At 39.2% G+C, this 22,843-nt stretch overlaps 1 protein-coding gene and 1 non-coding gene across 2 annotated transcripts in view; one reads left to right on the top strand and one right to left on the bottom strand.

Moving 5' to 3' along the window:
- Positions 1–22,843, bottom strand: part of Bmper (BMP binding endothelial regulator) — a 262,787-nt gene that overhangs the window by 25,408 nt on the left and 214,536 nt on the right. The window lies entirely within an intron of this gene.
- Positions 14,029–14,169, top strand: LOC116074103. Its single transcript, XR_004112075.1, has one exon. It is a non-coding gene; the product is annotated as a small nucleolar RNA SNORA48 (small nucleolar RNA).

The following is a 22,843-nucleotide window of genomic DNA, read 5'->3' as shown; positions in this document are numbered from 1 at the left end:
ATGAGATTGGTATTGGTCTTTATAGATATTTTCTTGCTCACTGTCCTTAATAATTCTTCTAAAGAGTGAAGGTCTCAACAACAATGATCATGGCAACAGGGTGCTTGGGACTCATCACAGGCTGGATGACACAATTATAGAATCACAGAGTCTCAACAGACCTTAAGGAAAGAACACCGGCTCTCTGCAGGAGTTCTGCCTCCAACACTCCTGACAGATGGTCACCCCTCTGTATCATCTGTCTGAGATGGGAGCTTGTTGTCTTTTTAGGAATCTCATTCCTGTGATAGACAATTACCACATCCAGCTCTCAGGAAGACTTCTCATATTTTCATATTTTAAATGAAAATGTATTCTGCAGCTCCCACCCATTTGTTCCGATTCTACCTTATGTTGCATTATGGAATCCTATTCTAGTTCACATTCCATATGACATCTTCCTCAAATATGTGACATAAAATAAAAATGTCCCACTTATAAGTGAAACTTTTGGGATAACTTCCGGAAGTGTCCCATCTTGTTTTAAATTCCTATACTTTGATTTCCTTCACATCTAGCAGCTAAGAGATGTCTTACCTGAGTACAAACTGTCTTCCCTTTTATTTATCCTTTCAGCAATTCTATTGAGTAGAGCACTGTGCTCACCTCCAAGCAAGGGGCAAAGGCGACCTGTGATGGCTCCTACTCTAAGCTAACGATGTGCTAATAGACTGTAAAAGAAGGATGAAGATGATGTGCCAGAGAATAGGGAAACTTAGGAAAGATTTCAAGGACAAAGGTTTGTTTGAGTCACATGCCAAAAGAGAGTAGGTTTACCCAGGCAAAAAGAAAGGAAGGATTTTTTCATCTTAAGCAGTATAGATTTATGGACCTTCATTTCCATCTTCACATACCATTTCATCATGTGAGCAACAGGAAAGGAAAACAAAACATGGAGAAATGGCCAAAAGCTAGGCAATGCCACACAACGGACTCTTCACAGGCTGAACTATGGAACAGGGATGATGCATGGGGGATCCTAAGCTAGTCAAGGTTTAAAGAAAAACATGACAAAACAACAAAAACATCCCAGGAGGAGAGATGGATCATGGGATGGAGATTAGTCAGCTAAGGACTCAAGGAAAAGCTTTGAGAGGTAGAAGACATGGCACATCAGGAGCCGTAGTTTCTGTCTTCCCACGGATCACAAGTATGTGGTAGAGGAGCTGGTCTTAGGGGACAAGCAGAGAGGCTAAGCTGTATTTTAATATGTCCAGTGTCTGGCAGGACAAGGTAGAAAACATTTAACACCAGGCTCTTGAGTGCAGACAAAGTCAGGGAACTCCTGATTTTTAACTCATTATCAACTTCAATGCGAGAAATACTCAGTGTGGCAAGTTTTGATCTGAAAACAGTCACAAAAATTTTTTACCCAGTGGCTGTGGAGAGCCAGCATAATCCTGCTCAGGATCTCCAGTGCACTTAGGCAAAATGTTCAACATTCACTGGAGGGGTGAAGAGTTGTGTCCGTCTCTTTCTTCCTGACTACTCAGGAAATGCTGTCTTTCTTTACCACACAGTCAGCACCATGACAGTAGGCAGATCAGAGTTTCGCTACTGATGTGGTCTCAACTCCAGTTCAAAGCATAAACCGGTTCTCATTCTCTCTATAAACAATCATATAAAAAAAAAACCATAAAAATAAGTGCTGACAGAAACCAATGAGTTTACAACAGTTTTATTTCTCATAATGTCCTGGGATGATTCTTCTTTAAGATTTATTATTGTTTTCCCTACCGTGAAATAGTAGCTAAGTGGTTTTTGCTAAATCAATTTAAAGCTTGCTTCGTTTCAGTGCTACTGTTGCGAGTACCTGTGGGCTGGCTACCGCTTGGTAATGGTGTAAAATTATGTTGTTCAGTCAATCAGAGGATTCAGTTCATCTCTTTCTTCTTTTTTAAGAAACTTAAAGTGAGCTTTAAAAAACTTCTCCTTCCAGGCCTATAAAAGCTTAACAATGCGATTAGACTATATCAGAGTAGGGATGCTGAGGTCGCCAAGAAAGGTATGGAATTCAGCCTGTCAGAAGATGAGAAAAGCAAACAGTTCATGTAAAGAATTGGCTGGCTGAAAGTCCCAATTTGGGGAAGAGGAAAGAAGAGATGAAGAAGAAACAGAATTAGAAGAGCGGTAGTTTTTCACATGTACATCTCCAGCACAGACCTCATCCTATGCCTTCCTCTGGGCATAGAAGCCTGTTTGAGGCAAACCCATTTTACAATGGCGTTTAGGGGCACATGAAAATGCCTTTGTTCCCCCACAGCCGTTGAATGTTCTTTCACATGTATGAAACAACATATAATAGCTCTCTAATCAAGACTTTCCAAAATATTGCATCACATTTAAAATTCAGTTTTACCAAGCTCTCACAAAGTCTGCAGACGCCAGATGGGCTGAGAAGGTCCTGCCCTTTAGTTTCCTGTCTTTTTAACAGTCCCAACTTTCCAACCACCCTGGCCTTCACCCAAGGTATGCCAAGCTCGCTGCTGCCTTTGCCTGGAAAATTGTCTAAGTTAATAGAGGAGTGGCTCAGCTACTCCTTCTCAACTCTCAAGCTACTATGGCCTCTCCAATGTTACATCTGTGCCCACTGGTATCTAAAGAAATTCCTCCACCTCCACCACGATCATCCTCTCCAAAATTAGACAGCAATGGGTCAAGTTTCACATCAGTTCATTCTTGGCCACCTTCTCTAACTATAATTTGAACAGTGTAAAGAATTCATAGTGGTAGCTCACTGTGAGCACACAAAATGTGTTCATCAACTACAGATGTATTTTTTTATGAAAAAAAAAACATGAACGAATGATCCTACACCCACTATTCAAATCATTTGTGGTGATTTGAATATGCTTGTCCCAGGGAGTGGCACTATTAGGAGGTGTGGCCTTGTTGGAGAAAGTGTGCCTTTGTGGGGGTGTACTTTGAGATCCTTCTCCTAGCTGCCTGGAAGCCAGTTTTCTCCTGACTGCTTTCAGATCAAGTGGTAGAACTGTGAGCTCCTTCTCCATTACCAGGTCAATCTGGATGCTGCCATGCTTCCTGCCATGATGATAAAGGACTGGACCTCTAAACCTGTAAGCCAGCCTCAAGTAAATGTTGTCTTTATATGTGTTGCCTTGGTTACAATGTCTCTTCACAGCAATAGAAACCATAACTAAGGCAGCAACCAGTGTGTCTAAATAAAGCATTCTGACACCATGATGCTACAATAAGAAATATAAAAGATGGACTCATTCAAATGTGTGTTTGGGGGTCCTGCCTAGGCATAGGTAAGCAGTGAAACATCACTGATTTCTCTCTGTGGTTCTATGTGCACTACCTCAACTATGTGTACTACCTCAGGAAGACTAGCAGTTGGGAGAGGTCAACATATGCTTGAATTTTCTTTAGTTGCTTACTGATCAACTAGCATTTCCTGAGCACATACTATGTAGTACTATTATCCTCAGACCTGATGTTATAATGATGGGAATTCAAAATCTCCTTAAAATATTAAACTAGAGAAATGGTTACAAAGAGAATATCATTTGATATGTTTTGAAGCAGAGATATGAAAACAGTAATATGGGAACACCAAGGTGGAGAATGATCATCAGAAGTGACAATATGGACCGTTTGTTTGACCTCATTGACAGGCCAGTCATCAACAATGAGCATTCCTGAAATAATCTGGAAAATAAACAAAGACAGGGAGCATATCAGAGCGACCAGCCTATACCAAGCTATTAAGCCATGAATATAGAAATAATAGGGAGCTCTTAATTTAGGGAATTACAATGCATCTTACACCACACAAATGGTGGCATATAATGAGGAGAAATTGAAGTCTTACCAAAATATAAAAAAGGCAGCAAAGACAAGAATAAGTGCTATTTTTAAGTACAAGATTAAAAATATTACATTAATATAATTAAGTAGAATCCAGCACCATATTACAGAAATCATAGCATGACCAAGCAGTGTTTCTTTAGCAATGCAAGTATGGGTTCAAATAAAAACATTTAAAGAAAAAAATTTAACATTAATAGGTGAAAATGCTATGACACACTCATGTTAATGGATAATATTCTACAGTAAATTTAATATCAATCTTTAATTTAAGGCTTGTCAAACATAACAGATCTGAAACAAAATGCTTATTTAGTAGAATGAATATCTTGCCTCAGAATAAGGGTCAAGGTGAAGTGATCAAGGCATCCCAGCAATTTCAAAGCTACCAGCGTCAGTATTATTAAAACTATAGCTTCTGAAACTGAGCTCCCCAAACCCTAAAATAATTGTCATAAATGTCTAAAATTAAAGCTCATAATTTCACTACTTTGCAAATTAATTATGTGTTCATAATTGAGAAACTTCAGGGGAGCAGGTTTAAAAATAGTTTTCCCAAAAGCCAACAATACCTGAGGAGGACAGAGAATGTCTAGAGAATTCACAAAGCAAACACTCAATGCAACATGAAACACACTTTGGAAATATAGAACTTGAATCAAGTAAATGATAGAGTATCCTTCTGTAATGAAGGATTTTCTTCTGGGTAAAATATACATTTGGTTTTGCATTTTTAAAAGTTCCATATTATGAAAGTATTACTAAGGTGAAAAGAATAAGAGTTGAACAATGTGGAAAATATTGTTTTTAAATATTCATATTTGCATCTTGCAATTAAAATACAATTAGACCATTCCCCTTTGCCTTTTTCCTCTCCCTCATGTTCACAGGCACAGTGCCCCCTCTTGTTCTGTTTCAAATTTATGGCCTCTTTTCTTTTATTGCTACAATTATTAATTCATTACTATATAAAAATGCTTTAAAAATCCCTTGGCTGTATAGTGGGGTGGGGTCCACAAGCCCATGAAGGGAGAGTGACACACCTTGGGAAAAGGGTGCAATTCATGATGAATAGCAAGGAAAATAAATTGAGGTTACACCAAGGCCATGGTGATTGCTGATATAGCCAAAGGAAGGGATATTGGGTGTGTTGGAGAGCTTATGTAAGAAGATTCAGAAACTGATGGAATATTTGACTATGAGAGTAATGAGAAGAGATGAACCATTTACTTAGAAAAATTCTTGCTGTGTTCTTTCTATGCTCTAGCACAAAATTAGATGCTAGGCACCACAGATAATTAAATGAGAAGATGCATTAATTTAGCAGCCTCCTAGGAAACAGGAGAGATTAAAAGATATGGTTTCAAATACAAGAAGTGATTTTAAGTACAAACAAACCAAAACATCAACATGAATTCTAATTAGCTGGAAATGGTTAAGAAATGCTTTCTAGTGAAAGAATAAGACACAAGAGAATCCAAATGTGTTTAATTAATGAAGATGGGTGTAGACCTGCAGAGAAAAGGGGGAGGAGATAAAGCCATCTCTGAATCTGGTTCAGGCTAAGCAAACATACTGGAGCCAGAACAGGATTAATGAGTAACTAGAGAAGCAAGAGGGACCTGGCAGTCACCTGCGCTGCTCTCAGCTGTGGATACAGAATCACAAGGGAGCTTCAAACAATGCTGATACCCAGGCTGCAGCCTGTAGAGATTCTTATCCATTCTTTCTGGTGTAGCTAGCTAGGGAATCAGGAAATTCTCATGGTACTCCACTGCAAGTGCTGGCCAGGACCATCTCTGGGCACTGAACCTCAGCAGAGGGACCCTTAGCCCCAGTACTGAATCTTTCTCCAGCCAAGCTCAGATCATAAGCTCCTATTCCATATTTCCAGACTAAACCTGAAGACACGAATTCCTCATTTGAATCCTCAGCCATAGTCAACTCAATCCTTCAGAAAAAAAAAGGAGCAAATTCTTAGAGTCCTCTACAACTAACTAGCTTTCCAGTCTGAAATCATTTTCTTCTATTTCTGGATAAGTAGAATTTAGAGGGTCACATCTTGAACCTGTTTTCTCTAAATTTACATCAAAATAATTTACCTTATAATTACTCTTGTAATTTTGTGCCTCTATAATACTTGAAAACAATATGTCATACTGAAGAATGTAATAGACCACTCTGAAGAGTTTCTATGAAATTGAATCATAACATTACATGTCCCCCCCAGATTTTGCAAAGAATCAGGTAAATAATGAGACAGGATTGTATTTCAGACTTTAGATAAAATACCCTATGTAAATATCATAAACTTAAGAGGGAAATGAACAATTCAGCCATTATCAAAACCATTCAGAAAAAAAAAAAAGGAACTGTACTAGCTCCCCTCAAAGGTTTTTATTTGCAATTATCCTACAATTGAAGATCACAGGAAAAGCCAAAGTCTTGAATGGGGAAGTTGTAACTAAGGGTTGCTCACAGGCTGTAGGAGGTTTCACGTTAGTGCTGTTTCCTCTCTAACAAAAGCATTCTGCATTTCTCCTGGCTCTGCTCTAAAGGACTGGAGTATATACAGGAAAATTTTACTAATCACTAAGGGCCCAGCTAGAAGCTAGGACTTCAGAACTGTGCCTCCTCCATGTGAAACACACAGCCTCGGCCTCACCTGGAATTAGCAAATCACGCTATTTTGACAGGATCTCAACGGATTTGAACAGACATTGAAATTTAAGGGGCACTATGCTACATCTGAATTACTTGTGTGTGGTCCATGCAACCGTAGCAAGTGACCACACCCCAAAATAAAAGGAAAGCAAATTACTGGGCATGATTACAATTACTAAAATAGAATCTTGAAAGGCAGAGCTTGAGCCCAGGAACCAGTATCTTACCAAAATTTCCATGGAATTCTATATAGAACCATGTTTGAGAGACAGTAGTGTCCAACATGGTTCCATCCTAACCCACCTCCAGAACCTCAGCCTCAGAAATCATAAAAGATGACTCTAGGGGACAAGCTAGCCCACCAGGACAGAAGGAAAGAGAGTAGATCTCTATGCCTACTTCTTACTATCTCACCTGTTTTTAAACTTTTGCATTTTATAATATACTTAATGTGCCAGTATCAAAATATATTTGTAGCTACATGAATGTATATATTATGTTATACTAAGATATGCATGTATAGTAGATATTAAATATAAATAATTTTTCACATAGGAGAAAAAACATTTAAATATATTCAGAGGCTGGTTACTGACCCCCAAGTACACACTGAATCCCAAAAGTGTGTGGAAATCAGCTTAGTGAGATGTCACAGGTAATGATTCTAATTAATAGCATAAGGGAATCTATAATTTTCCTATTCATAAATTAAAATGAAAACTATGTTCAAAGTTATCAACATACAGTCTACTGCACTCATCTTCTGGTCATTTATCAAGCTACCCTCTATAAGCCATTACTTGATGTCTATGAAATAGTATATTCCCGGCACTGGGAATAAACAGACACGGTTCTACCCAATATCACTTTCAAACCAAATCAACCTTCAAAGAAGTCAAGTCCTCAACAGCGACAAGACAGAGACAGCTTTTGGAGAACAGTGCATGAGGAATACTTAGCAGTAGCATGAGTGTGGTCTGAAAGTAAAGATGAACTTCAAAAGTGGTCACTTTGGCCTAAGTCCAAAGGTAATAGAATGGAAGAGAAATTAGGGACTGTATGTGGGTCATGCCCATAATAGCATATACCACTGCTCATCTATGCCAGAGCTAAAGGTTATCTGTAATAAATAAAAATGAATGTTAGGCTCTCAGGCCTTAAAAATATCATAGTTGTGCTGATTTTTACAGAGTACAGTTTACACTTTTACTATCTGTTTCTTTTTATTCTTCCTTCTCCTCCTCCTCCTCTTTTGTTTGATTTTTCACAAAGGGTTTCTCAGTATACCCTTGGCTGTTCTGGAACTCAGTCTGTAGCCAGGCCCACCTCCAACTCAAAGATCCACCTGGCTCTGTCTCCCAACTGTTGGGATTAAAGGTATTTGGCACCAGTTCCTGGCTTCTTTTTTCAATATTTTAAATCAAAAGTTTATGTCTTGATCAGCTTTCCCATCTGTGTTCCCAATAACATGTCTATAAAGTACTTACAAAGTAATGAGCGGCATCTAGTGTCCTTCTCTACAACTGACCAAATGCTGTTGTTCTGTCAAGCTTTTCATATATTCATGCTGAGGCAGTTTTATGCAAGATACATTTGCACGCCTCGTGATCTGCTGGGTCACTCATGGACTCCTTTGCAATTCAGTATCTACTGTGTAAGGACCGGGAAGTAGGGGTACTGAGCAGGTAGATGGAACTCCAGGCCCATGGAGTTAAGAGGAGACCAGAAAATAGCCTTCATCAGGAGGAGACAAGAGAATAGTCATCAAGAGGTGGCCAGAGAGTAGACATAAAGGAAGGAGCATATGCATGGCTCAGGAGTCTGGCAGGATGAACAACTCTGGAGTCCCCATCCTAAGGTAAAGTATACTGAGAAGAGGACCGAATCTGCCAGGAAGCCAGGGAGGGACCTTGGTGGAGAAACTGCTGTATCCTTTCAGCATTGCTATTTTATTCTGTGAGAAGACAGCTAGCTTAGCACAAACTTAGTAGACAACCAAAATCATTTGGTCAACTATTTTAAAAAAAATCTCTCATGCATTTACAGTTTAAGAATTTGATACATAGCTACAATGTCCTATGATCGAATTCAAATTACTCCCTCCTCTAACTCCCACAGGGTACCCTCCAACATCTCCCTCTGAATTTCATGTTTTCGAGTTTTCTCTCTTTTTCTAAAAGTTCACTGAGTCTATAATTAGTGTTGGTAGTTCCTTTGGCTTCTACAATGTTCTAAATCCAAAGTTCTATGCAGGTACATCAGAGACACTTGTTACTTGATTGGATAGCAAAAGACAGATGAGACAGTTCTCTTAAGACCTGGTTAGTAATCATTGAACATCAGTCAACTCACAGTGGAGTCCACAGTGGAGATGGCAAGAGAAAATTGTTTTGCAAACTTACAGCAAAGCACCCCTCCTCATAGAAGCAAAAGCTTACTCTATAATTCATACTTGTTTAATATGATCAGAATGTTGGGAAGTCAGGGAAAAAGAGAGGAGGAAGGCAAACACATGCCAGGTATGGTGGCACATACCTTTGATCCCTGCAGAGGCAGGCAGAGCTCTTGAGTTTGAGGCCAGCCTGCTCTACAGAAGGAGTTCCAGGAAAGCCAGGGCCACACAAATAAACCCTGCCTCAAAAACAAAACAGAACAAACAAACAAAACAAACCCAAACACAGAAAAAATGCAAACAAAGTGTGCAAAATTGAAAATTAAATCCACATTTTAAGCATAAATAAACTAAGAAAAAAAATGAGAGAAATTCTGTTGGAATTTGCAATTTTTAAAAGTTTTATAACATGAAAACTAAGATACTGAAACCAAAACACAAACTATTAACTGTGATGCAATCCAAAGTTTGATTTATAATTAAATGGAGTAGTATAGCATGTACCTATGTACCCAACACTCAGAGGAAGCAGAAACTAACAGATGGCTGTATTTGCTTTAGATTTTCTTTTCTTTTTAATTAATTAATTAATTAATTAAATTTACATCCAAGTTGCAGCTTCTGCTCTCTCCTCTCCCCCCAGTCCCTCTCTTTTACCTCACCAACACCCATTTTCTGCCTTTCCTCTCAAATAAGGAGAGACTTCCCATGGATATCAACCTGCATATCAAGTTGTAATAGGATTAGGAGCATCTTTTCCTAAGAGCCTGGACAAGGTAACCCAGTTAGGGAAAAGGGATCCCAAGGGAGGCAAGAGAAAGAGAGAGTCTCTGCTCGAGTTGGTAGGGGTCTCACATGAAGGAGAAGCTGCACATCTGTTACATACGTCTAAGGGCCTAGGTCCATCCTATGTATGCTCTTTGATTGGTGGTTCAGTTTCTGTGACCACCTATGCACTTGATCTAGATTTTCAAAAGAATGAAAATATCAGAAGTATAACAAATATCTTTGGCCTTTCCCACCCTATTTTTATTCTCTTCTTTCTTCCTCAAAGACAAATGATTACCCTTGATTTATAATAAATTTAATTACTAAAAAAACACAGTAAAATTTATATTATATAATTATACATTTAGATTATGTGTTAAATAAATAGAAATGTAATTTAGACAAAGGCAATGCATTAAAGTATTACAGCTTATCTACCAGTAGGTAATCATTAATAGGACAACATTATATAATTTTACTACATGTAATTGTTGCAGCTACAAATTATATGATATTCTTTCCTTTTAAATTTATGTGAATGATATTATTTTACATATGACCTTTATATTATGTGAATCATATTGCAGCGTATATAACCTTTAAAAATCGATCATTAGTTTTCTAACTTAGTGTGTTAGGTGAGCACACAAGGTGAGCATGGAATTTTCACATGCTCTTTGTACTCACTCCCTTGTGTTCCCCCTCTGTGTCCCCCATCAGCCGCCGAGTTCTCGCTGTCCTTTGCCCTCACACATTCCTCCCTTTGCCTTCCTATCTTAGGTATTCACCAGCCTTTCTTTTTCTCACACAATACTAGGTCTGCAGAGGAAGGACGTACAATGCTGCTGCCCAGTTCACTTTGAACAGTGTCTATGTCTTTTAAAGTTATCACAGATAATACAGCACTTCTAACTCATGCTACTATTTAAAATATTTCAAGTACTCACTTTTGATTATGGAGATTATTTTGCTAACTCTTGTAGTCTCCATGTAATTTGAATAATTTTTGAAATAAATGTAAAATAAAAATTATTCAGGAAGGACAAGAATGCTGGAGTATTTTATTAGTTACTGTGTCTAATAGAACTTTGTACCTTAAATTTTATTTTTCTGATACTAGTGCAATAACTTTACTGCTTATTTATTCCATACTTTTATTTTAAAATTCTATGTACAATTTCTGTTACTTGTTCCTCTGGTAAACTTCATCTACAACTCCTTTTTTAAAAGCTGAATTTGAGACTGTTCAATTTCTAAAAGCGATCCCAGTCCACCTAGAACTTTTCAAGGTATCTTTGTATTAGATTTTTGTCTTGTATCCTTTTTGTGCTTTCTATGTAAGATTTTGTCTTTTCTTATTCCACTTTCTACCTTCCATTTCCCACATAGAAAACAAAATGTGCCTGCTGTCTTATTTCCAGATCCAGTTAGGAAGGGTCAGATATCTGTGCACATGAAGATGTCCCTTGAATGGTTATAATGGTTTGAATAAATACTTAAGGATTAGTAAGACTGTGTAGCACAGTAACAGAATCTTGCTAAGAGAAAGGGAGAAATATGAAATTTTATGGACATTAAACATAATACAATTTCAACTATATAATACCCAATGGTATTTGATTGAAAGATGTTGTGTTTCCTCAGAGCTACTGTGCCCTCCTCTGCTGTGAGCATCCTGAGGCTGACCTAGCACACACACTGGAACATTAGGCTTAGTCTGTATAACATATCACTCACTGACTTCAGCCTCAGCCATCCCATCTGTAGATGTCTCACCAAGCAATCCTTCCTGAACTCCCTACAGGAACACCCCACCAGGGTTCTCCGGCAGGGCACATGTGCATATCCTACTGTACATACATGGTAGTGGACTATTTTTATGGAGTTTGCCCACAAGATTCTACAGGCTGACAATTCTCACATTTACATGGTGTCCCAGGAGTCTAGAGATCCAGGAAAGAGATGAGCAAAGGCAGGCTACTGTCAGGACTCTCTCTGGTTTGAAAGAGGTCAGTCCTCATTACAGAAGCTAACTGCTTTCCTGAAAGTCTACTCATTTTCATGTTAATTTAACTTTAAAATGTGCCCACACAGAAACACCGAGGAGGACATTTATTAAATGTGGGTACTGTTCCTTAGCTAAAACTGACAGCTAACATGAGCCATCATTCTTAACCGTGTTCATGATGCTTGTTCTCCCACCTGTCCAAGCAGTGGGTTTTTACTGAATATCAAACATGACCTCTTCCCACTTACCTGAAATAATGTTTTCCCCTCCCCTCAATGCAATAGATCTTAGGTCAGCCAGCTTCCTCTGTACCTACCAGAAATCTGCTCTGGAAATGGCCTTCCCCTTCAGGCAGGGAAGGCACTGGTGGGAAAAAGTTTAGTAGGAACAGTCTGGAGCTACAGATAGTGAAGTAGCTTCTTTTAAATCATTCTCCGAGGCTCTAGGTTTTACTTTGTAATGAAATGGAATAAATGAATTCAAGGAATTACTAAGAAAATGGAAACAGGAAATTCATCACAAAGGGCTGGATGCAAGGTAGAAACTCAGTTCTCAGAGATTTTCAGAGGTTTATGCTTAAGTCTTTAACACAAGAAATAAATGCTATGGAAAATGCTTTCTTGTCCCCAGGAGGCCTGCACTTATTGCATTAGCAGAGTGTCTTTTGCTGGCCTTTCTGCCTCCTCCCTGCTGCCAAATTGGCTGAATCTCCTCTATCCCAACCTTCTGTTTCTGGGTGAAAAATGAATTTTGATGTAAGTTTGGCTTATGCTACACAAAGGCTTCTCGGGGACTTACAGCTTCCAGGGTATTAAATAACAGCTGGCAAACTCAAAAATACTAGTAGTAAACAAAGCAATAACAGTGCTTCAGAACATCTTTCTTCTAGTTATCATAAAGATTCTGGGTGTGGGAGGGTCGTTATTGTCTCTCTTTAGAGAAAGTGCCTACAGAGAGTGATTATCAACATAACAGCTCATTTGGTTGTTTCCTATTACACGTGACCTTTGATCTATTAGGGGCCTGTGGTAAGACAAAGCCTCTTGATCTGTCCTTCTGGGGACCTGAGGTCAGTGCTTCTGACTGCTCGGAGCACCCTAATGCAAGTATCAGCTAAGCTTTGTTTGACTCAGATGGTCTCAGATCCAATGGCTTTGACAAACAGAGATAGCAAAACTTGGTCTTCAAAGTTGTGGAAGTTTCTGAGATAACTTCCAATTTATGAGTGAGGCAATTTAACTGCTACTACAACTAAGAATCATTTCACTGACTTATAAATAACATCAAAGACCTAAAAGTAGATGAGATTTGAATTGTCCTTCTACTATTCAAGAATCGTTATTGAATTATTACTGAGTAGTGGCTTAATAAGAATTTTCCAACTCCTTTTTGAGAGCTCATTACTGATTACTGGCAAACTTGTTCTCTGTTATGATGGGCTTTGTTGGATATTTTTTTTTTGAAAATGCATTCAGGACTTTCATAATTTTGTACATCTAAAACATGAGGCATTCTGGGATGTGAGGGCCATGAGTACACTGGGCTCTGAAGTGTGGACCCCTCACAGATCCATCTCACAAGGCTGCTGGTTATTTGCTCCATAAACACAAGATTCATTGAGTACATGGCATAAGGAAAGGAAAAATCAGATTTAAAATCATATTATATTTTAGAAATCATTATCCTGCTACCTTTACCAGAAAGAAGAAAGCCACAGTCAGCCAGCCCCCATTCAAGCAGCCACACAACGACTGACTGTACGCTGCTAATGTATGCCACTATGCTGTAGGATTCTGATTGGGAGAAAGATGAGAAGGGTCTTGCCCATTTACATCCTATTTAACTGTCAGCTCATCCTTGGTACCACGGCTAAAGAGCATTCACTACTTTTTAATATCGGAACATTAGAAGATGCCTGACACCATTATTTACAAAGCAAATATGACTATTTCAACCTCCTTAAGAAGACTAATACCAAAAAGTCAGATATTAGCAATTGCTGGCACACCATGTAGGCAGAAATGAACCCTCCTATACTGCTAGTGGGAATGCCAATGGCAGCCACTTTGAAAAAGATTTTAAGAGTTCCTTGAATGACTAAGCAGGTAACCCAACACAAAGCCTAAGAATTGAAAACAGACGTTTACACAAATATGTGTGCCTAACCCTCCATATCATTGCTATTCATAATAGCCACAAGCTAGAAACGGTCTGACTAATCAACAAAGAAAATGTGTTATATTTATATGGTAGAATACTATTTGACTGTATTTTAAAAATTAAATACAAACATGTGCTTTAAAAGTGGGTGAACCTCTCTCCCCAACCCCCAAGAAATGGGCAAACAAACACCTTGTTGGTGGTGGTGCTCTTATATCAGTCAGGGCAGAGCAGATGGCAGTCCTCCATTCATCCTAGCTTGGTATCTGGCTTGGTGGCCAATGCTATCTTATGCCTAGGACTATAAAAATCAAATCAAATCAAATCCAGGCAGCACAGGAGGAGGAAGGCAGACAAAGACCTGCAGACCACAATGCCACCCACACCTGCACTTCAACACATGGCACAGGTGAGTCATAGACACCTTCTTGTCACCACAATAGGCATGGAAGGAGGATATTGCCCAGGAGCCTGCCAGCTGCATGGCCCACCTGCAGTGGGAGCCACTAAAATGTGCTAGTATGTGCTCCTCACATGGGAGAGAAAGAAGCAGCCTGAGCATTATGAAGAGTGATGGAGTTGGAGACTCAAGGGTGGAGAACAGAGTAGTGCTGGCCCTGGTACAGGGGAAGCAGGTGAGCCAGCATCAGGACAGAGTGAGGGAGAGCTGGCCTCATCACTAATCTGCTGTGAACGGCCTGGATGCAGTAGTGATGCCCTCCACAACTGGACATCTGTGGTGTCTCCACAATGGTGACATCTGTGGCAGTTGGGAGAACTGGCACTGAGGTCATGTGAACTGGTAAGTTGGCCCTGCCCCTCTGTGGTTGCAGCACTTGAGAAAAATAAGCCCTGCACCTGAGCCTGAGCAGCAGAGTAGAGCTGGCCCTGGTGGAGGGGGCACAAGTGAGCCAGCCTCAAGGGAATGAGAGCTGAAGAATGTCACAGCAGCCAAAGATCTTGAACCAGACCAATGACTCACAGCAAGAACATTCACAAGTGAATATGTGTGGACAGACAGACAGACTGCATAACACACTATGACATTCTTCAGCTTCCTTGATGAGATGTCTTTTATGCTTTTGGCTGTTGATGAAGGTGGTGGTTTGTAGTTTTGTGTGTTTTATCTTGGGGGGAGGTTCCAAGGGCTAAGGGCAGATATGAGGGGATGGGGAGATGAGCAAGACGGGTGCACTATATGAAGCTCACAAAGAATGAATAAGAAAGTTTTCTAAAATGTGGATGAATCTTAAAAACATTATGCTAGATGTAAAGAGCCAGTCATAAGAGGAATGTATGAATTCATTGAAGTGAAATGCCTGGAAATGGGAAGTGTATATAGGCAAGAAGTGCTTGTGTAGAGTTGGAGGAGGGGGTGGCTAAAACATATAAGTTTTCTCATTGAGGAAACACATTATGTTCTAAAGGGGGGGTGCTGTTTGCACATATCTGTGAATATAGGAAGGATGGTTGAACTATAATTCTAAATGGGTAACTATGTAAATGAACTAGGTCTCAATGTCATTGTTCAAAAAGAAGAGAGAAGCAGAAGGAAAGCAAGCAAGCAAGCAAGTAATGGAATAACTCCTGTCTCAGTACATCAGCGGCGTCCTAAAACATGCACCTCTCACTGTCTCTAAACATTTGCACTGCGTTCTCTGTGAATTATTGTGCTATGTCACTTGTGCATATGATTATGGTCCTATGCACCTTAAAGATAGATGTATCCCCTTTATCTTTGCTATCCCGAAGCTCCTGATAAACAGCGTTTTATAAAAATAGCCACTTATATTGAAATATTTTGTAAGCTTTTGAGTGACTGGGTCATACATTAGTTGAAAACTTGTATCTTGTAGAAACTACAACAGATAAGTTAAAAAAAAAAAAAAGATAGTGACTTAGCAACTGCCTTTGCCACTTGACACACTGAGATGTGACTAATCAGTCTCACCTTACCCACTATCTTCAGCTCTTACCTGGTCTCCTTTCAGCTCTGAAATACACTCTGTGCCTTTCTACCCTAGGGCTTCTGTGTGGGCATTCTCCTGCACTACCCTTCACTCATGGTTTTCCTTCCCACATCTCCTCCTCAGGACACCTTCCCCTGTGGCCCAGGATAATACAGACCTTGCACTAAGGATTTTATACCTCCTCCCTCATTTTCTTGTGACTGTTTGTCACAATTTGCAATGACATTTACTTGTATAATTAAAGTTAACCCCCTTCCAGTCCCCCATGAGAACAGCAAGCCTGCTGCTTTCTTTGATGTGAACTGGTATGCAAAACTCATAGTGCACGTCTTGGTACTTAGTAAGTACACAGGAAATCCTTCTGATGGATCAATGAATTGAGTTATTAGTGGCCAATAAATAAGACAAAATGCACAAGAACCTTCATGCAAATGTGAGTAATACCCCATACACTGACAATATATGAGTTAAATTTGGTTTGAAGAGCAGAAATAGAAGGCTGATGAGAATACTTGGCTGACTGGATTCCAGCACAGTCTGCAAGCTAAATTCCTGGAGCCTGCAGCAGGCCAAGCTGGAGGTAAGCTCTTGGAATCCTGGAAAGCTCATGCAGATGGTGGGGCCTGTGGTAGAGATTATAAGATGGTGGTATGAAGCACAGCCACATGAAGACAGCTGCCTAAAAATGGAAATCCAGCTTCTTATGCAGGGATTGTCTAGATTAAAAGCAGAAAGCCAATAAAATGCCCATCGTGTCAATAAATGCTGTCAGAAACTGCGAATCTGGTACCCGCACATATTCATAGAAAGAGCCACACTAAAACAAAACAAACTAAAACATTGTAGAAAGAATCTAGAAGACACTAACAGGAGACAGTAGAATAGGAGAGACAGTGGCATCAGTCAGACTACTGTCCCAGAGTGGAGTGTAAGGACAAGCAGAAGCCTGTCATAGAAGCCATGCTCACAGTCTGGTGGCTATGTCACACCCAGACATGTGCTATGACACACCTGGACTAGCACAGGACACTTTAAGCCAAACTTATCATTTGATTTGTAAAGCAACATACACAAAACTGTTAGCACACTTGCATGGCGCATGAGAACTTAATATACATTAATTTTGAAATAATTACTATTGCTGTTAAGCCCATGGCTTTATGCCTCATCATACTGTTTATTCCAAACCCCACATAGACAACATGTGCTTGTATGTCCTTGAGAATATTCTAAGCAGCTGAGTAAAAATCATGCTGATCGAAATACATTCCAGATGGATTAAAAATGTAAAATGAGGTAAATGAAACCATAAAAGCAGTTGAAAAATATGTATATTTTTATATACATAATGCATGTAAGCCCCGTATCAGCATAACTGCAAAGGAAAAGCCATAAACCACAATGAAAAAGTAGATATATTTGACAACCCAAAAAAGTAACACTTTGCATGTGATAATAGCTACTGCAACCAGAGAAGCAAATGGCCAAGGGGAAAATGACAGCTAACTGCAAACAGACAAATGGTTTGTACCTCCAAAAAGGCTTATAAATATAATGAAAAAAGAAAGTCCATACCATCAATAGAAAGGTCTTATAATCTTGGACCTTCAAGTCCAGTTCTTGAATGCTGCAGGAGAATCATCACAAATTCAAGAATGGCCTCGGTTGCAATGAGTGTAAGTTCTCCTGGCTTATAGAGTGAGATCTTGTCTCAATAAAACAAAACAAAACAAATAAATATAAACTTAAAATAATCACTTTTCATTATTTTGAATACTTTTTTTTAGATTTTCATTGCCTGTTTAATGAAAATGTTCTAAATGAGTCTACTTACTCACATGTCGATGGTTAAAGTATAACTTTGGCCATTAGTTTGATATCCCTGAGGACCATATATTTAATATTGTAAATGTGCGAGCATGCACATACACTCCATAAATATCTCTAGGATAATTTTTCATAACTGAAGCTGCTTGATCTAATGGTATAGAGATTTTAAATATGCATTTTTAAGATAGGGATATTTATATATTTCATTGCATGTGTAGCTATAAAATGTATTTAAATGGCATGCAAAGCTGCCTGGTGGTAATGAAAGCCTTTAATCCTAGCACTTGGGAGGCAGAGGCAGGAAGATCTCTGTGAGTTCTAGGCTAGTGTGGTCTACAGATCAAGTTCCAGGACCAGCCATGGCTACATAAAGAAACCCTGTCTTGAAAAACAAAACAATAAATGGCATGCAAGATTTAAACATCACTAAAAATGTACTTTGCTATTTTTGTACTTTATAGCTATCAAGCATTAAGATATTAGTGTGTGTGCCATGTGTGACTTGGAAGTCATCTTCAGAAAAATTATCCTCTCTGAAAGATTCATTGAAATAATACTTAAAATCATCATAGAATATCTAAAAGTTAAACATTAACAGAATGCTAAAAATGTAGCATCTGTATTCATACCATCAATTCATATCTGTAAACCATATTGGACACATATATATGATATATTCTATACATATTTACTAAGTGAAAATAAAAATAAAATATTACAGACATCCAAAATGATACTACAAAAATAGTCTATGGAGAATAGGTACAGCCTAATTTGACTGATATAAAACAAGAGAGTGTGTGTAGCCATATCCATGCACATCTCCAAATAGCAAAATCCAATTATCATGATGTAATGGTGTTTATTTTATTGACCAAATTTACTAAATATTTTAAAATATATTTTGAAACATATTGAGCTTGCATTTCAATTTACTAAAAGGGAAAAAATATTAATTTTATATAACTCCCCTAAAAGTTTAAACCTACAAAGAACACAAAAAAAGTTTCCATAAATCCTATGACAACAGCTACGTCCACTCTTGAATCATTGCTTATGATTCGGTTCATTTCAGAAATGACAGCAGTTCTCCCAGACCATAATTTTATCACAACTTATTTTCTCTTTATGGGTCTAAAAAAGGCTTTTAGCACATGAAATTCACACAGATTACCAAGGAAATATTTATCAACTTCCTATGCTCACTGAGATCCAAACCAAACTCTTGAATCCAGGCTCACTCCACCTAGTTATTGTCCAATGAAACCTGTTTTCCATAGACCACCCAACTGTCTCCAAATGACTGTAACATTCAGATTGTGGTCACTCAACAAAGGCTTTACAACCCAACTGAATAAGAGCAAAACATATCTGATTGATTGTGCAGACAAACCATATCCACAGAGGGGGAACTGGGGACACATTAGGTTGAACTGAAGGAGTTGATGCAGGGCCATGTAGGAGCACAGCCTCGGATAAGACTCACCAGGAGAAAAGCTCCACTAATAACCCAGGACAGAAAAACAGTCTCTGAGTTCCCATTTGAAATTCTATGAAACAGCAGGAGATTCCATAAAAGCTGTAAAAAATAATAATAGAAAGCTGTCTCTCTACAGTGATTTTTCCCAACAGGTTGTTAACAGGACTAAGTTCCTGAAACTGATTTCAGCATCAGTCTTTCTCATGCAAATCCCAGGATTCACTGCTTTGCTTATAAAGACAGAAAGATCTGAAAGAAAACCATGCAAGCAGTGGGCCCTTTTCTCTTTCCATGGGGCCTGTAAAGTTTCTCCCACACCTTAACCTGGAGCTCTGCACACTTCTTGACACTCTGTTGGATATCAATTATCCCAGACCTAATTCTTTACACTTGTTGCCACCTTATTCAATTTGGCTGCACTTCTCACTCAAATCATTACTTTCTAAATTGTTAAACAATCCTATCTGGGTCAGGAGGACTCCTTTGGGGGTTTGGAGCCAGCACCTTTAGTCCCCATAGGAAACCTCCAACACAGCTCATCCCAGATCTCCAAGTGACATAACTAAACTTTATAACCGAAATCCATTTGTACAGATGTCCAAATATCACAGGAACACGTAGTATATAAAGGCGGAAAGCACGTAGAGCAGCGATGGGGAAAGTGACAAACGCTGCTTCTGTGTTTCCAGACCTGCTGGCCAGATGTTGTTCTCATCACTATGACCCTTCCTGAAGGCTCTGGAGGCTTTACAATCTGGCATTCACTCTCCATGCTCCACTAACCAACCAAACAGGAAGCTAACACTAGCCTTCATATCCACTATCCTCGTCTCCCTTCTGCCAGGAACCCTCACTTCCAACACCAGCCCTGAGCACAGCACTTGGGCAAGTAGGGTGGGAAGGAAAACACAACAGAGTGGTTGCTGTAGTGTGTTGACCAGGGATGGACAATCTTAACTAATACATCTTTGTACTTAAAAAGCCAGGTGTCTTTTGACTATGAAGTGACCAAAGATAATAAAAAGACAAACTTTAGTACAGAGCCAATGGATATGTAGCCAGTGAGTCCATCCCACACACAAGCCAGCAGAGCCCAGAGCCAGGGTTCAAATTCAGGCCAAGCTTCAAATCATAGGAAGTATGAGCCCATCTGGAAAGCTCCTGGGGTGGCCAAAGGTTTTCCTTGGATGGCATTTGCCACTACCTGTCTTCAAGGAAGAGTAACTGTCAGCAGGAGTCTGCAGAATGTTAGAAAGCCAGGGAAAAGCAGTCTCTTCTCAGGGGAAAGACATTTGCAAGGACAAAAATGAAATTGAGCAAATGGAAAAGCATGAACCTAGTTGTATTGGCTAAAGCCAAGCATGTGAGATTCAGAAAAATCTTTTAAGTAGTGACATGCTTGGAATTATTAGATTAAATGAAATGAATTTGTAAAACTAGGTTGGCAGTAGACATCTGGTTTTTTCTTTCTTTCTTTCCTTCTTTCTTTCTTTCTTTCTTTCTTTATCTCTTTCTTTTTTTTAAGGACAGATGGAAACTCTGGAAGTCAGAAAATTCTTCTAATCAAAATTCCGGCTAAAGGTTAAACGCAAAGCCGAAGGAAAATTTAAACTTGTGCAGTAGTCATTCTTCTGTGGGAGTCAGCGATCAGGGAGTCAATAGCAAACACATTTCAATATGATAGACGAAGACTTCACTCAACATATGATGGTTTGAAATATTCCTTCAGACAAACACTTCCCCTGTAAGCTTAGTGACCAAGAGGTCACACTAAAAAAAATGAACATAAAAGCAGAACTATGAAGGAATCGGCGCAGAAGCTCCTGGGATAAGGTGACTTTTACTTGGGGGACAATTCATGACAGTGTTTCCCAGTATTCTTAGAATGTGCTTCTTTGACTTAACTCAGCTTATACACAAAGCCATTCCTAACTGAGTTAGAGACACCACAGTACAGTAGGAAGTGTAAGCTTCCATGGAGGTCTAGTGCATTGAGAATAAGGAGGGTGAACATCCCCATATACCCAGAAACTTCTCTGTTAGAAAACAATCAGCACAAGCCTCTCACTGGTGTTTTTAAAATTGCTGTAAAATCTTGCAAATCCAGGTTATAACCTGAACTCTCTCGTTTATGTTCTTTCGGGTTATCTCCTACCTTTAAAACTTGCAACAATCTATACTGCAGTTTTAAAAATTACAGACATTTGTAGAACATCTCCCCTTTGCAGAGTTTGTTTGTAGTATTTTAAATGTATTATTCCACATAATTACTACAAATGTCTTGTAAAGAGATAGTGATATTCTGTAGTCTTTATAGATGAACTTGAGCCCAGCTAGGAAGTCTTCTATTGTATACAGTAAGGACAAGGGCAGGATATGAGTGAGCCTCCCTTTTAGCTGTTACACCAAACATCAACACACCAGAAACTCAAATGTGTACAAGCTCCTAAATTGAGCACCAAACATATGTCACAAAGCTTCCAGCAGACAAGGCCCACAGTGACATGAAATGCAAAGGAATCCCATCAGAAAACAGTCTAGAGCAGAGCTGCCTGGATTTAGTATTTAACGACCAGAACACAGGAGAGAGGAGAAAAACACCTGGGCTGGGGTTGGTGTTGTATTTCTATTTTACTTCCGAAAAAAACTAAATCTACGTCCAAATTACATAATGCTCAGAATGGCTCGCTTAGCCAGTTGCCTCTGTTCCAGTTTAGTCTCCAGAGGATATCAGGCTGAGCTAGACTCTGGGGTTTGGCAGAAATCAGAAAGTCTGCAGGAATTAGCATTGCAAAGTCCAGAGGATATGGTGACAAATTAGTTTGCAGATACAGCTTAGTTAATAATTGACCCAATTAGCTTCTTCCAATTGAAATGAAAATTCTGTATGTCACCTTGCCCTACTGACTGCTCATGTATCCTCAAAACTCAGAACTCTAAGGGAAAGATTTATTCTCCTTATGATTCATGTCTCACACATCAAAACAACTACTGAGATCTCATGCTTGGGATTTGAATATCAATGTCTGCTGCCATCTTCAACTTTGTGGCACTCACATCTTTTAGTTAATGAATAGCAAATAAATTCAGATTATAGACCACAAAAGAAACTAGATAATTGGATAATTGGGTTAACAGCCAAAACAGTGGTGTTAGCAATTCACGAAAGAGTTGTGCAATAGTTCTGGTTGATGTGCTAAATGCTTGGTCCATTGTTCCTTGCCACTGTAGGAAAACACTAGAACTGTTAAGAGGCAGGGCCTACTGACACAGATGGACTTTAGGTTCTCTCTCTCCCTCTCTCTTTCCCTCTCTCACTCTTGCTTTTTCTCTTCTTCTTTTTTTCTCCTTTATAATAGTCATGATATAAATAATATCCTCTGCTTTCTGCTTCTATCATGATGTGCTGACTCCACCACAGGCCTCAAAGCAACAGAGCCAAGAGATCATTCACTATGTATTTCTTCTCTCCGTGTGTGTGTGTGTGTGTGTGTGTGTGTGTGTGTGTGTGTGTGTGTGTGCTTTTGTCCACTTGTGGATTGTCTGAGTATTTATGTTTGTGTGTATGTGTGTGTGTGGACAAATGCTGAGGTAGGTATGCAGAGGCCTGTTTTGTATCAGTTCCTTAAGAAATAGGAATGCCAGGGCCAGAAAGTGGGAGAGGGCGGGGTGGCAGGCATGGGGAGGGGGGAGGCAACAGG

The sequence above is a fragment of the Mastomys coucha genome, unplaced genomic scaffold (assembly GCF_008632895.1).
Source record: "Mastomys coucha isolate ucsf_1 unplaced genomic scaffold, UCSF_Mcou_1 pScaffold23, whole genome shotgun sequence".
NCBI lineage: Eukaryota > Metazoa > Chordata > Mammalia > Rodentia > Muridae > Mastomys > Mastomys coucha.
Note: the sequence above shows the minus strand (reverse complement) of the source record. Positions and strands in the feature narration are given on the sequence as shown.